Source organism: Elaeis guineensis, chromosome 8 (genome assembly GCF_000442705.2).
Source record: "Elaeis guineensis isolate ETL-2024a chromosome 8, EG11, whole genome shotgun sequence".
NCBI classification, from domain to species: Eukaryota; Viridiplantae; Streptophyta; class Magnoliopsida; order Arecales; family Arecaceae; genus Elaeis; species Elaeis guineensis.
Window position 1 is genome coordinate 9867116 of NC_026000.2, and position 17267 is coordinate 9884382.

Sequence of the window (17267 nt, forward strand, 5' to 3'; positions counted from 1 at the left end):
CTCAGCCGTAGACAGTGCCACCGAATTTTGTTTCTTGCTAAACCATGAGATTAGGTTAACTCCAAGAAATTGGCAAGTTTCACTTGTGCTTTTTCTATCTAATTTACATCCAGCAAAATCAGCATCTGAATATCCTAACAAATTAATTTGTGAGTCCTTAGAGTACCATAACCCTATAGTTTGTGTACCATTTAAGTATCTAAGGATTCTTTTAACAGCATTCAAATGAGATTCCTTAGGATTAGATTGATATCTTGCACATAAGCAAACACTAAACATGATATCAGGCCTACTTGCAGTTAAATATAATAATGAGCCAATCATACCTCTATAGTATTTTAAGTCTACGCTTTTACCTTCATCATCCTTGTCAAGCTTACATGAGGGACTCATTGGTGTGCCAATTGGTTTGCAGTTCTCCATTCCAAATCTTTTGAGTAGTTCCTTGGTGTACTTGCTTTGGGTGATGGAGATTTCCTCTTTTGATTGTTTAATTTGGAGTCCGAGGAAGAAGGTGAGTTCTCCCATCATGCTCATCTCGAACTCTCCCTGCATAAGCTTAGCGAAGTCTTGACAAAGGGATTCATTAGTAGACCCAAAAATTATGTCATCAACATAAATTTGTATAATTAGCATATCATTTTGATTTCTTTTAATAAATAGGGTTGTATCTACGTTGCCTCTTGAGAAACTATTATTTAGTAGAAATTTGCTTAGCCTTTCATACCATGCTCTAGGTGCTTGTTTTAGACCATATAAAGCTTTATTTAATCTAAAGACATGATTAGAAAAAGCATGATTTTCAAATCCAGGGGGTTGTTCTACATATACTTCTTCAGAAATATATCCATTTAAAAATGCACTTTTAACATCCATTTGAAATAGTTTGAATTTCATAAAGCAAGCATAAGCAAGTAGAAGTCTAATGGCTTCTAATCTAGCAACAGGTGCAAAGGTTTCATCAAAATTAATTCCTTCTTCTTGATTATATCCCTTAGCAACCAGTCTTGCCTTATTTCTAATTACATTTCCATGCTCATCTAATTTGTTTCTAAAGACCCATTTTGTGCCAATTATTGAATAATCTTTAGGTCTTGTTACTAAGGTCCAAACATTATTTCTTTCAAATTGATTAAGTTCTTCTTGCATAGCATTAATCCAGTTATGATCATTTTCAGCTTCTTCAAAAGTTTTAGGTTCAAGTTGAGATACAAATGCACAATGATTAAGTACATCTCTAAGTGAAGAATGGGTTTTTACCCCATGCATAGGGTCACCAATAATTAACTCCTTAGGGTGGTTGTGAACATACCTCCATTCCTTGGGTAGGTCATTTGTACCTTGAGGTTGTTCTTGAATTTTTTCACCTCTTTCATTTTGTTCGTCTTCTTGATCCTTATCTTTTGGAGTTGCTGAGTCTTTCAGAGTGATCTCCTTCATACCTTCTATTAGTGGATCTGCATCATCAACACCCTCATTCTTCCTTGAAGGAAGATCGTTAGATTCATCAAAGACAACATGTATGGACTCCTCAACTACTAAAGTTCTTTTGTTGAACATTCTAAATGTTTTACTAGTGGAGGAGTAACCTAGAAAGATTGCTTCATCTAATTTTGCATCAAATTTACCAAGTTTTTCTTTTCCATTATTTAATACAAAACATCGGCAACCAAAAACATGAAAATATGCAATATTTGGTTTTCTTCCTTTCCAAAGTTCATAGGGGGTTTTCTTTAAAAATTGTCTAATTAAAGCACGATTTAAAATGTAACATGCTGTGTTAATTGCTTCCGCCCAAAAATATTTTGGAAGGTTGCTTTCACAAAGCATGGTACGGGCCATTTCTTCTAAGGTTCTGTTTTTCCTTTCAACTACCCCATTCTGTTGGGGTGTCCTTGGAGCAGAGAAGTTATGGCCAATTCCATTTTCATCACAAAAATTTTCAAAATCTTGATTTTCAAATTCAGTTCCATGATCACTTCTAATATTTTGAATTGAAAAACCTTTTTCATTAGAGACTTTTCGATGAAATTTAGTGAAAGTATGAAAAGTTTCATTTTTGTGAGCCAAAAAGAAAATCCAAGTAAAACGAGAGTAATCATCTATTATTACAAACCCATATCGTTTTTCTCCTAGACTAGTGGTTCTAGTTGGTCCAAACAAATCCATATGTAAGAGCTCTAAAGGTCTAGAAGTTGAAACAGTGTTTTTGGATTTAAATGATACTCTAGTTTGTTTACCTAATTGGCATGCATCACAAATTCTATCCTTTTCAAAATTCAGTTTTGGCAAACCGAGAACTAAATCCTTTTTAATTAATTTTGAGAGAGAATGCATGCTAATGTGTGCAAGTCTACGATGCCACAGCCAACTAGTCTCATTGATTTTAGCATTCAAGGATACTAGGCATTGCATGTCTAATTTGGCTAAGTCATTTAAATCTATCATATAAACATTGCCATGCCTATGTCCTATAAATTTAATGTCATCGTTAATAGGACTCGTCACAATGCAAACAGATGATTCAAAACTTACTTTATACCCTTTATCACAGAATTGACTAATGCTAAGTAAGTTATGCTTTAAACCTTTAACTAATAAAATATTCTCAATGTATTTGGAGGGAGTGATACCAATGTTACCTATCCCGATGATCTTTCCTTTGCCATTATCTCCAAAGGTGACCATCCCTCCATCCTTAGCATCAAGCGTGATGAATTGTGATTCATCACCAGTCATGTGTCTCGAGCATCCGCTGTCAAGATACCATTTCCTGTTTCCTTCTTGGGATGCTAGACACACCTGCAAGCAAAGGTCACGTTTCTGTCTTAGGTACCCAAGCTTTCTTGGGTCCTTTCAGGTTAGTCAGAATGGTTCCTTTTGGAACCCATATTTTCTTTGTGTTTGCATATTTGTTAATAAGACATGTGTATGATTTATGTCCTATTCTTCCACATTTAAAACAAGTAATATTTGTAGACTTGTTACTTGAATAATTTACATAAATATCCTTCAAAAATTTTTGTTTCTTCAGGGGTTTATAACCAAGTCCAGCCTTATCATATATAGCTTTCTGATTTTCAAGGATCATATTTAGTTTGTTTGAACTTAAGGTGAACTTATCTACTATAGATTTCAGCTTGTTCATTTCATCCTTTAAGTTTTGATTTTCTTGAATCAAGGTGAATTTTTCAATTGAAAGATTTTCAGCTTGCTTCACTAAGGACTGATTTTCCAATTTCAGCTCTTTATTTTTCTTCCCTAGTTTTTTTAATTCATCAATTGAATCATAGAATGCTTCATGCAATTCTTCAAAAGTAAATTCACTAGTGGATTCAGAAGTTACCTCATTTTCATGTGCCATCAGGCACAGATTGGCTTGTTCTGTTGAGATTTCCTCGTCGGAGCTTGAGTCATCACTCGCACTCCAGGTCGCCATCATTGCCTTCTTTTTGAACTTCTTTGGACCTTTCTTCAATTGTGGACATTCGGATCTGAAATGTCCTGGCTTCTTGCACTCGTAGCATATAGGGGGTTGATCTTTCTCCTTTTCTTTGCTTTGATCCCCTTTTGTGAATTTTTTTCTCATCCCCTGTTTCCTTTTTCTTAGAAACTTCTTAAATTTCCGGGTGATGAGAGCCATCTCTTCATCCTGATCTTCATCTTCAGAGTCATCCGTTTCATAATCAGGCGAAGTTGTGGATTTGAGGGCAATGGTTCTTTTCTTTTTGACTTCATCCTCTTGATGTTGCTTCATGCTAAGTTCATGAGTCATCAAGGATCCAAGAAGCTCTTCTAGAGGTAGAGTGTTCAAGTCCTTTGCTTCTTGGATGGCAGTCACCTTGGCTTCCCAAGTTCTTGGCAGTGACCTGAGAATCTTCCTTACAAGTTCACTGTTAGTATAAGATTTGCTAAGACTCTTTAAACCATTGATTATATCAGTAAAACGAGTAAACATAGCAGTTATGGACTCATCATGCTCTATTTTGAACAATTCATATTTATGTACAAGCATGTTTATTTTAGACTCTTTTACTTGATTTGTTCCCTCATGGGTTACTTCTAACCTATTCCATATTTCTTTAGCAGATGCACAAGTAGAAATGCGATTAAATTCACTTGCATCTAGTGCACAATAAAGGACATTCATGGCTTTGGCATTTAATTGTGCCAATTTCTTGTCAACCTCATCCCATTCTTTTTCGAGTTTGGTTGACTCCTCACCATCTATAATCTTGGTGGGTGTGTGAGGACCGTTCACTATGATACTCCACATATCATAGTCGAGTGCTTGTATGAATATCTTCATCCGAGCTTTCCAATAGGTGTAATTAGACCCATTGAAAAGTGGAGGTCGGTTTGTAGATTGCCCCTCGGCTAGAGAAATACCGACATGGGTTGTCATAGATCTTTGGCTCTTTGATTGTTAGATCAAAGAAGGGCTAGAGCACCGGCTCTGATACCACTTGTTGCCCAGCTATGCAACCCAAGAGGGGGGGTGAATTGGGTTTCTAAAAAATTTTAAGCCCAACAGATTACTTATGAAGATCAAAACAAAGACTTTAATTCAATATTAATTACCTAAAGCAGGAATGCAAGAATATAATAAAAAAATAAAGTGAAGCGATAAAGCACACCACAAACACAAGGATTTATAGTGGTTCGGTGCTAACCTTGCACCTACATCCACTCCCCAAGATCCTACTTGAGAATTTCAATCCACTATCCTTTGTATTCAACCCGAATACAAAACGTCGGAAACTCCGACACTAGCTATCCCAAGCTAGATCACTTGTTTTCCGGGTACAAGTAAACCCAAAATACTCCGATTTCAGGTTCGGATCAACCTTTCCTTGTTTTGGAAATCCTCCAAAAACAAGAACAAAAACTCACAAAGAGTTAGAAAATTTAGAGCACAAATACAATAACAGCTCCTTAAATGAGCGAATATAACAATAAAAGCTTTACTCAAATGAAGAACCCCTTTTTCAGATTTTCTCAAAGTGGATGAACGCTTGAATGCTTGAGAAGAGGTTGATTGAAGATCTCTTGAAAGCTTTGAACGATCTCTAGATCAAGGTTGAAACAATAGGCGTGAAGAATTCTCTCCTTGAAAGATCTTGCTTTTCTCTTTCACACTCTCTCTGGTATATTGTGGATCCTCTCTCTTTTTCTTTTTGGATTTTTCGTTGATCTCAGGCTTTTTCTTGCAAATTTCGGATCCTTTCTTCTGTTCTTCTCTCATTTGATTTCACGTTTGATCCGCTATTTAATCTGCAATTTCTTTCACCATTTAAAGCATTTTGTAGCATTAGAAGCAAGAGAAAACAATTTAGGTAGATAAAGAGCCGTTAGAAGATTTTTAGGAAGCATAAATGACAATTAAAACGGGCAAAAAAATTGCCGTTGCTGACATTTTCCGTCGCAGGGGTCGACTCATGAGTCGACTCATGCTTCAGGGGTCGACTCATGAGTCGACCTCTGTTGCAAAAATCAGAGAATGCGTTTCTGGAAATTCTTGGCTCAAATTAGCAGGGGTCTCATGCCTTGTGGGTCGACTTATGGGTCGACTCACAGGTCGTGCCAAGCCAGAAAACTAGCGTGCCAAGGAGAATTTTTGCGTGCCAATCAGCTCACAGTGCCATGAGTTGACTCATGAGTCGACTCATGCACTTCAAACCTTCATAACTTCAAAAATATAAGTCCAAACACAATGAAATTTTCACCAATAGATTTCAAATCATTTGTTCTACCAAATGGTACTATCAAATCAGGATTTTAGTGAAATTACGATTTTGCCCTTGAAGAGCATAAGGACTTTTTCATTTTAAAATTATTTGTATCCCTTCAATCTGCTTTGTAATCATCAAAATCAATCTAAGGGCAACACAGATCGACAGAAATATGAAAGTATATGTCGATGATATGCTGGTCAAAAGTCATATTGTCGAGTATCATATTGCCGACTTTGAAGAGTCGTTCGCAGCACTACAGTGATTTCGAATGAAGCTCAATCCCAGCAAGTGTGATTTCGATATCACTTCTGGTAAATTTCTCAACTTCATGGTGTCTCGATGGGGAATCGAGGCAAATTCAGAAAAAATTCAAGCTCTTCAAAAAATGAAGTCGCCAAGGATGATTAAAGAAATGCAGCGTCTGATTAAGAGGATTGCCGTCTTGAACAGGTTCCTCTCAAGGTCAGTTGAAAGAAGTCCGTCCTTCTTCAAAACTCTCAAATAGGCAAAGAATTTTCATTGATCGGAGAAGTGTTAAGTTGTATTTGATGACCAAAAAAAAATATCTTGGCATCTGACCTTAGGCAGAGAGATCGACAGCAATCTAATAATACTCAAGTATAAAAGTCTACAACTTTTGTAGATAACTTCAGGAAGGCAGTCTCTCATATCCATGGGATCTCCGGCCAATTGTTCTGTCAACCTTGGATATCTAGCATGCCATTTTTCCTTCATTAATGAACCAAAGTATTTTTTGCAAATAATTTATTTATTTATTATCTTTTTATACATTAGCAATGTTATTCATTATTATTTCGCTTAAGGAGTTAGTTATGTTGATAAATCTAGGAAGCGCTGAGAGGACTGGGATGTTGGGAGCTCCCTCGAAGGTCGCGTGGCTATAAATGAATGTTGGAACCTTTTACACCCATCAAGAGGTCCCCACTATTTGGCCGGTTCCTCGGGGGCTGTTTTAGGGTCCTATCTCCTCACTTCCCGTGTCGGCGGCGAAGTCTCACACAAAACCGCATACGTTAATCATGCTATTAAAAAAAGGTGTAAAACATCGGGAAACTCCCAATATTGACAGCTATGGACAATTAAGGAAAAAAAAGGGGGGGGGGGGGGGGGGGGGGGGGGGGGATTTTCGAGCTCTTTTCTTGAATAATACAAAAAAAAAACTTTTTTACCAAAATATATTCAAACCAAACTTATTTACCAAAATGATGTGAGAGGGAAAAACGCCATTTTGAATGGCGTTTTTTCCTCTGCCACGTCACCCCCCATTTCCACGGTGGCATCGTCCCAAAAAAAAAAAAAAAAAAGAAACGCCATTTGGAATGGCGCTTTTAAAAACGCCATTCCAAATGGCGCTTTTAAAAACGCCATTTGGAATGGCGCTTTTAAAAACGCCATTCCAAATGGCGTTTTCCAATTTTCCCACCCAAAAATAAAAGAAAAAATCGTGGGAAAATGAAAAATTATGTTTTTTAAAATTTGAAATTAGTAAATAAATTAAAAATTTTAATTTTGATTGAATTTTAAAATATAAAGATTTGAATTTGTAATTCATTAAAAAAATTAATTTAGATTTTTTATTTCAAAATTTTTTTAAAAGATGTCCAAAAAAATCTTAAGAAATTAAAAAAAAATTATCATAGAAAATAAAAAAAGAGAAAAAAATATGAAAGAAATAAAAATTTGAAATTAAATTGAAAAACATCATTCGAAATACTTGTCTTCAAAATTTTTAAGAAAATTAAAAATTATAAAATTTTTAAAAAATAAAAAAAAAGAATTATAATGTAAAAATAAAAAAGAATAAAATTTTAAAGATAAATTGAAATTAAAATATTATTTCAAATTACTTTCTCAAATAAAAAATAATAAATTAAAAAAAGATTCAAAAAAATTTTAAAAATAGGCTAAAAAAATTTTATAAAAATAAAATAAGTCTTTAAAAACGCCATTTTGTAAATTGAACTTTAGAAAAAATAATAATTTTTTAATTAAAGAAAAAGAATACGTAATAGAATGCTAAAAAGAAAAAAATGGAAGAGAAATGAAATTATAATTTCAAATGATAACTATTTTAAAATAAATAAAAAAAAGTATCATAGGAAAATAAAAAAATAACAATAAAATAAGAATTATAATTATAAATTTTAAAGAAATTTAATTTTAATTTAAATTAAAAATTATCATTTAAATTATTATTTTCATTATTTCATTTAAATTATCATTTAAATTAATTTAATTTATATTATGTATTTGTAATCTTTTAATAAATAAATTAAATGATATAATGAAAATAATAATTTAAATGATAATTTTTAATTTAAATTAAAATTAAATTTCTTTAAAATTTATAATTATAATTCTTATTTTATTGTTATTTTTTTATTTTCCTATGATACTTTTTTTTATTTATTTTAAAATAGTTATCATTTGAAATTATAATTTCATTTCTCTTCCATTTTTTTCTTTTTAGCATTCTATTACGTATTCTTTTTCTTTAATTAAAAAATTATTATTTTTTTTAAAGTTCAATTTACAAAATGGCATTTTTAAAGACTTATTTTATTTTTATAAAATTTTTTTAGCCTATTTTTAAAATTTTTTTGAATCTTTTTTTAATTTATTATTTTTTATTTGAGAAAGTAATTTGAAATAATATTTTAATTTCAATTTATCTTTAAAATTTTATTCTTTTTTATTTTTACATTATAATTCTTTTTTTTTATTTTTTAAAAATTTTATAATTTTTAATTTTCTTAAAAATTTTGAAGACAAGTATTTCGAATGATGTTTTTCAATTTAATTTCAAATTTTTATTTCTTTCATATTTTTTTCTCTTTTTTTATTTTCTATGATAATTTTTTTTTAATTTCTTAAGATTTTTTTGGACATCTTTTAAAAAAAATTTGAAATAAAAAATCTAAATTAATTTTTTTAATGAATTACAAATTCAAATCTTTATATTTTAAAATTCAATCAAAATTAAAATTTTTAATTTATTTATTAATTTCAAATTTTAAAAAACATAATTTTTCATTTTCCCACGATTTTTTCCTTTATTTTTGGGTGGGAAAATTGGAAAACGCCATTTGGAATGGCGTTTTTAAAAGCGCCATTCCAAATGGCGTTTTTAAAAGCGCTATTTGGAATGGCGTTTCTTCTTTTTTTTTTTTTTTTGGGACGATGCCACCGTGGAAATGGGGGGTGACGTGGCAGGGGAAAAAACGCCATTCAAAATGGCGTTTTTCCCTCTCACATCATTTTGGTAAATAAGTTTGGTTTGAATATATTTTGGTAAAAAAGTTTTTTTTTTGTATTATTCGAGAAAAGAGCTCGGAATTTTCTATATTTTTCTGCGAAGAAATTGATACGGTATAAATAAAATTAATTAAGTAAAAAAATATTTAAAAAATTATTTAATAAAAAATAATATTTTACATTTTTTCAATAACACGAATTAAGTGATGTGATCATCTTATTTGGTATTGTAATATGTATAGTGATACTATCACCATACATATCTCAGATGATAGCATATCATCGAGTACTGATATGTGCTGAAATTATTTTGAGATAAAAATATCTCTAATCAGTAAATTAAAAAAAAAATAAAAATTCTTCATATTTTTTTTATAAATGCTTATCTACTAGATGTGTTTTTTTATTTTTATTGACAGGTTTAGATAAATGATATGGATATCTTTTATTTATTTATTAGATACCTGTTTTATTTTTATAGGTATTGTTGGGTATAAAATACCCCCCGGCCGAAGTTTGTAAAAGATCGATCCTTCGGGGCTCTTCTAGCTCTCGATTTTGTATGTGGTGCCTCTCCGAACTCCCTCGACCGTCCGGACTTCTCCGACAATGGACTTCTGCGTTCACCCACCGGACCGCCCCAAAGGCCCTCTGGGCCTCACTGACAGTCGACCTCCTACAGCAGCCAACCATTCTTCGGATCTCTCCCGGACTTCTTCCGGCCACGGACAACCCTACTCCGAACTTCTTCCGGGCTTCATCAGCATCCGAGCTTCCCCGACAACGAGATTTCTACAGTAACCAGACTCCATCCAAGTTTCTACGACGATTGACCGCCTCCCGGATCCTAATCGAGCTCCCGCGATAGCCGAATTTCTGCTACGAACGGTTTACTCCAAACTCCTACAGCGGGCTGTCTACCCCAGATATCTACTGTAAGTAAATTTCTTCCGAACTTCTGTTACAGGTAGACTCTAGCCGAGCTACTCCATAGCGAGTGGGCTCTGGACGAACTTCTACAGCGGGACACTACACTGAGCTTCCAAGACAACTGGTCCTCGCCCGAGCTCCTACAATAAACGGCCCCCTTTCGACCTCTCGTGAGAACCGAAGCCCGTTCGAACTTCTCCAGCGGATGGATTCCAGACGAGCTTCTATGACAGACGAGCTTCAGCAATTGGGTCCCTGCGATAAACGATCGTCTCCGATGTTTGTCGAGCCTCCCCACTGCTATCTGAAGTCCATCGCCGGCCGACCTCCTACCAGGCTCCCCATAAAATCGGACTTCCCCGACGGACGATCTTCGGATGAGCTTCCACATCAAATAAATTCCAGACGGACTCCCTAGCGATCGGACTTCTCTGGACTTCGTCAACAAAAAAATCTCCATCCGAGCTCCTACAGCAGGTGACTCCCGCCTGAAAGGTCAGCACCCAAAGCATCCGACAACAGTAGATTCGTCAGCGACCTCGGAACATCCGAGTCTCTCTTAGAACGACGATGTAAAGAGCCATTCTGCTCCATCAGGCATCCCAGCCGAGCTTCAGTCGACGGATCCAAACTCTCTGACAAGTCACGACAAGAGCCGCCATCCTGCTCCACTCTCTGCAACGGATTTCATGCAGCTCCACCACTCTCTGATAAGTCACGACAAGAGCCGCCCTCCTACTCCACTCTCTGCAACGGATTCCATGCAGCTCCACCACTCTCTGGCAAGTCCCGACAACAGACACCACTCCACTCTCCGCAACAAGCTCCACGTGGCCCTGAACGACCCCTAACGCCACTACTCTCCATAACAAACTCCACACGGCTCTGAGCGATCCACGACCAGACGGTTACAGACGTCGCTGTCGGTCAGTTACACCCTCTGTCTATAAATAAGGATCCCCAGATACGTTCTTCTCTAAGCTGATAACTCTATCTCGAAACTCTATTAAAATTTTCGCTCGAGCACTCCATTTCTGTTGAAGCAGAGTACTGACTTAAGCGTCGGAGGGTCTTGCCGGAGTACCCCTAACTCCGATTTAGACTTTTTTTGCAGGTCCCGACGGCGGCCGCGGTCATCCCAGCTCCGGCTTCTCCGACTTCGATGGAATTCTGCACCAACAGGTATATATGGTTAATTGGCATGGATGGATCATGCTAAATCCTTCATGCTTTTCTTTTTCTCAATTTATTTTAACGGACTAAATCATTCTTAATGGGCAGCCCTAATATTGATGGTCAAAATTTACTGAGCCTAGTCAGATCTGATTATATATAATATTATCGTAATATCATTTTAATAAGTTCATCAAAATAAATATCTATAATAATAAATAAAAAAATAAATAATATTATTATTACTATTGCTACATATTTGAGGAGTTATAAATGAAAAATATTTTATTAAGTTATAGAATAATTATTATGTACTAATATATAAGGCTATTTATAGTAGTTTATATATTATCGCTATCACTATTTGGTGATATATCAAATACAATGAAGTTTTATTTTCAGTGATATTCTAGTGATATACCAAACATGATGATTACATATCACCTCAATATTTATACATCATCCCAGTGTTTATATCATCTCAGTGATCATATCACTCCAGTAATTACATCATCGATAATATACCAAATAGTACTTAAGTGTTTGTGTTTAATTGGAGAAATAGACAGAAGCGCTGGATTTAATTTGATTACTATTTTCTCTGAACATGCGAGAGTGCAAAACCCAAGTTTGATTACTATTTTTCCTAAACAGAAAATACACCGGTCTATTTTCGCTCCAAGGTGCTTGGTTTCTACTTGCTAGCTCTACACCACATGATTCTCACTTACCTTATGTAATGTTCCAGCCGTTTGTTTGTTTTCTCATATTGTCAAGCAAACTCAGATTTTAATATGGCATGTCATGATTTGTATTTTGCATCATGTCGGGCTGATCCAGATATTTTTGGTTGTAAAATTGAATTTTGCAAAATGTCACCACACCTAAGTTTATTTTGTCATCAATTATCACCTAGTAAAGCCATCTACTCTTACACTACCTACCTATGACCTCCGTCGCATTTAGGTGGTTAAGAAATATAGTGCCATGTAATATGCATGGAGAAGTTTATTTAGTCATATGGTATAGAGGTTAGGTGCCATAGGAGATTGATTATTGGCTTGGTCCCAGCCCAATATTATTTTATGTACACATAACCAGCTCACCAATATCTTTTCGAGTGAGAGTGGATTCATCCATCTGGATAAGAAAAATTATTAGTTAAAACTATTGTATCATGTTAACTTTGATCCATCCGATAAAACATTACCATATTATTCAGTGATTAAGAATTTTAAAATTTTTTATTTGATTGAAAAATATTAATTAAAACAAAACATACAATAAGCTATAGTTAGTTATTTTCAATTCAATATTTATTGATTTTTTTTAAATTTTATAGAATAATATGACAATGTTTTATTGGATGGTATAACATGGCAGGGCAGTTTAACCAATAATTTCTGCTTGCCTGACCGGATTCACTGAGGAATCGGAGGCCCTCCACTGCGGATTTCTGGGGCCGGACGGTCCGTGCGAGCCGAACACGTGCGCACCAACCAAATCCCTGCGGTGACCTGACCAACGTCGTCAGCGTGCCGTCACGTGCGGACCCCCCCCCCCCACCACAACGTGGAGGACTTTTCCAAAATAATATAAAAAAAAAACTTATTTACTAAAATATATCAAAAGGAACTTATTTACCAATCTAATGCAAAAGGGAAAAACGCCATTTTGAATGGCGTTTTTTCCCCTTCCACGTCACCCTCCATTTCCACGCTGGCATCGTCCCAAAAAAAAAAAAAAAAAAAATGAAGAAACGCCATTTGGAATGACGACTTTAAAAACGCCATTTTGAATGGCGTTTTTCAAAACGCCATTCAAAACGGCGTTTTCCAATTTTCCCACCCAAAAAAAAAAAAAGAAAAAAATCGTGGAAAAATAGAAATTTTTGTTTTTTAAAATTTGAAATTAGTAAATAAATTTAAATTTTAATTTGGATTGAAATTTAAAATATAAATATTTTAATTTGTAATTCATTAAAAAAATTAATTTAGAATTTTTATTTCAAAATTTTTTTAAAAGATGTCAAAAAAAATTTTAGGAAAAAAAAATTATCATAGTAAAAAAAAAAAGAGAAAGAAATAAAAATTTGAAATTTAATTGAAAAACATCATTCGAAATATTTGTCTTAAAAAATTTTTTAAAAAAAAATTGAAGTAATCAAAGAAAAAGAATTATAATTGAAAATTAAAAAGAAATAAAATTTTAAAGATTAATTGAAATAAAAATATTATTTCAAATTACTTTCAGAAATTAAAAATAATTTATTTTAAAAAAATTAAAATTTTTTTTAAAAATAGGGTTAAAAAATTTTATAAAAACATAAAGAATTGAAAAAAATAGAAATTATAATTGTAATTGAAGAACAAAGTTTATAATTTTTAATTTTAAGAAATAAGAATTATAATTATAAATAAAATTAAAAATTATATTCTAAATAACTAAATTAATTTAAATATAAAACGTCATTTTGAATGAAAAATTGAAAAATTTTGTTTTTTAAAATTTGAAATTAGTAAATAAATTAAAATTTTAATTTTGATTTAAATTTAAAATATAAAGATTTGAAAAAATATATCATAAAAAAATAAAATTAAATTAAATTAATTATAATTTCTTTGTTAGGGTATTTTATCAATGTGACTTAAAAAAATTAAATTTGAATTAAATTTTGATAAAAAAAGAAATACATTAAAAAGTTAAAGAAATGAGGAAAAGTTAAATAGTGAAAATTTTTAAGAAGTCACCAAAAATAAGAATTATAAATTAAATTTTTTAAAAAAAATTATAAAAATTAATTAAAATAAAAAAATTTTTAAATATATTTTGTAAAATTAAAATTAAATTAATTGAAATATTTTTCAAATAAAATTTAAAAATAGCCTTAAAAAATTTCATAAAAAGATAAAGAATTGAAAAAAAAAAGAAATTGTAATTGTAATTGAAGAACAAAGTTTATAATTTTTAATTTTAAGAAATAAAAATTAAAATTGTAATTGAAATAAAAAATAATATTTTAAATAATTAAATTAAATTAAATATTATTATTTAAAAAACTAATTTAAATGAAGAAAAAAAATGAGAGGAAAATTAAAATTTTAATTTGAATTAAATTTTGATAAAAAAAAATACAGTGTAAAGTTAAAAAATGAGAAAAAATATGAAAAAAAAAATTATAAATTGAACTTTAGGAAAAATAATATTTTTTTAATTAAAAGAAAAGAATACGTAATAGAATGCTAAAAAGATAAAAAAGGAAGAAAACTAAAATTATAATTTCAAAATGATAATTATTTTAAAATAAATAAATAAAAATATCTAAAAAAAAATAATAAAATAAAAATTATAATTATAAATTTTAAAAAAATTTAATTTTAATTTAAATTAAAAATTATCATTTAAATTATTATTTTCATTATTTAATTTAATTTATTTATTAAAAGATTAGAAATAATAATTAAAGAAAAAAAAAAAAGGAGAAAACGCCATAGAGAATGGCGTTTTCCCCTCCCAGGACCTTTTTCCCTTCTTCTTCCTTTTCCCTCTTCTCTTTCTCCTCTTCTCCCTTCTCCCTTCTCCCTTCTTGATCTTCTCCGGCGTCTCTCCGGCGGCACGGCGGCACGGCGGCACGGCGAAGAGGTCTCGGTGGCGGTGAGGTCTTCCCGCCTCTCTCTCCATCTTCCTCTTTCTCTCTTCCTCTTCCCCTCTCTCTCTTTTTCTCATGCCGGCGGTGGGCCGCGCGTCCCGGCGGCGGTCCGCGCATCCCGGCGGCGGGCCGCGCATCCCGGCGGCGGGTCCCGCGTCTCGGCCGTGGCTCCCGGCCCCCTCCTCTCTCTCTCTTCCTCTCTCTCTCTCTTCCTCTCTCTCTCCCTTCTCCGTGGCCGCCGGCCACAGACGGCCGGCGGCGGGGCGCGCGTCCCGGCGGCGGGCCGCGCGTCCCGGCCCCCTCCTCTCTCTCTCTTCCTCTCTCTCTCTCTCTTTCCTCTCTCTCTCTCTTCCTCTCTCTCTCGCTTCTCCATGGCCGCCGGCCACAGACTGCCGGCGGCGGGCCGCGCGCCCCGGCTGTGGGTCCCGCGTCCCGGCGGTGGCCCCGGCCCCCTCCTCTCTCTCTTCCTCTCTCTCTCTCTTCCTCTCTCTCTCTCCCTTCTCCTTGGCCGCCGGCCACAGACGGCCGGCGGCGGGTCCCGCGTCCCGGCGGCGGGTCCCGCGTCCCGGCGGTGGCTCCCGGCCCCCTCCTCTCTCTCTTCTTCTCTCTCTTCCTCTCTCTCTCCCTTCCCCTTGGCCGCCGGCCACAGACGGCCGGCTTCGGGCCGCGCATCCCGGCGGCGGGTCCCGCATCCCGGCGGTGGCCCCCGGCCCCCTCCTCTCTCTCTTCCTCTCTCTCTCTCACTTCTCCTTGGCCGCCGGCCACAGACGGCCGGCGGTGGGCCGCGCGTCCCGGCGGCGGGTCCCGCGTCCCGGCGGTGGCCCCCGGCCCCCTCCTCTCTCTCTTCTTCTCTCTCTCTTCCTCTCTTTCTCCCTTCTCCTTGGCCGCCGGCCATAGACGGCCGACGGCGGGCCGCGCGTCCCGACGGCGGGTCCCACGTCCCGGCGGTGGACCCCGGCCCCCTCCTCTCTCTCTTCCTCTCTCTCTCTTCCTCTCTCTCTCCCTTCTCCTTGGCCGCCGGCCACAGACGGCCGGCGGCGGGGCGCGCCTCCCGACGGCGGGGCCCACATCCTGGCGGCGGGCCCCGCATCCCGACGGTGGACCCCGGCCCCCTCCTCTCTCTCTTCCTCTCTCTCTCCCTTCTCCTTGGCCGGCGGCCGGTGGCGAGCTCCCCCCGGCGGCGGGCCCCGCGCCCTCCTCTCTCTCTTCTTCTCTCTCTCCCTTCTCTTCAGTTGCTGGCCACAGACGGCCGACGGTGGGCCCCGCGTCCCGGTAGCCAAGGCGGGCCCGCACCCCGACGACGGTCCTCGGCCCCGCCTCTTTCGGTGGGGCTGCATGCCCTGACGGCGGGCCCCGCGTCTCGGCGGTGGGCCCAGACGGTCAGTGGGGCCGCATGCCCTGAAGGCGGGCCCCGCATGGTGATGGCTCCGATGCGATGGGTTGCGATGACGGTGGGGTCCATGGATTCCGATGCTCGTTTTTTTTTATCTCATTAATTATTTTTATTTTTATCTTTATTTAATTAGATTCAATTGTATTTTAAATTTTTAAATATATTGTATTTCATGAAAATGTAGACCTGTCAATTGATCAATGTATAATATTCTACATTATCCGTATAAAATATATATAAAATATGTTGAAATGAACTGAATTTTGTGTTTAAGTTATATTGTGTGATAATATTATATTTTAAAAAAAAATTAAATATATTATTTTATTTTTTTTAATATATCTGTGATAATATTGCTTGAGACAGCGTATTATGGCTTACGATCCACGATATCCCGGTCCTCGAGACAGCAGTATTCTTACATGACTTGATTTTTTAGCATTACGGTGCGAGTCATTGGACAGTCTCAGTATGCAGTTTCTGGATACGAGGGCGAGAGTTCTACTGTACATCTTTTGGTAAGATTATGAAAATTACTTCATGTTATTTGTGTTATATTTTTGTTTTATATTGTACACTATACTGATTGTTTTATACTAACTGTTCTATTTTTATTTTATAGACTTATTCTATGTCGGATCTCGTGTTGGACGCTCGTCGTGCTTTATCTACGACTGATGAGGACGAGCGGATTCAGATACTGCGGGAGATGGAGAGAACAGGTTCCGGAACATTGGTGGCGATTGGTGTTGATCCACATACCTGTGCGCTTTGGTATGGAGCAGTTCGGGCGCCAGATATGAGTTATACGCCGTCACCATATGCTTCACATATGCCATCACCGCATATGTCATCATTTGATGCTGCACAGATGCCACCGCCTTTTCATCTACAGATGGCAGCGTCTTCTTCTTCGTACATCCCCCAGATGCCATCACCGGGTACCAGTTGGCCACATGAGTATGATACTTTTTTGAGAGGCGTCCATCCGTGTATCCAGATGAGAGAGTTGAACGGGTCTCTCAGTCCGTAGATGATCCGACAGACGATCATGGGCGCCGCGACGTTCTTGTGGGACTTAGTCTTTGTTGTATTTGTATTTAGTATTTTT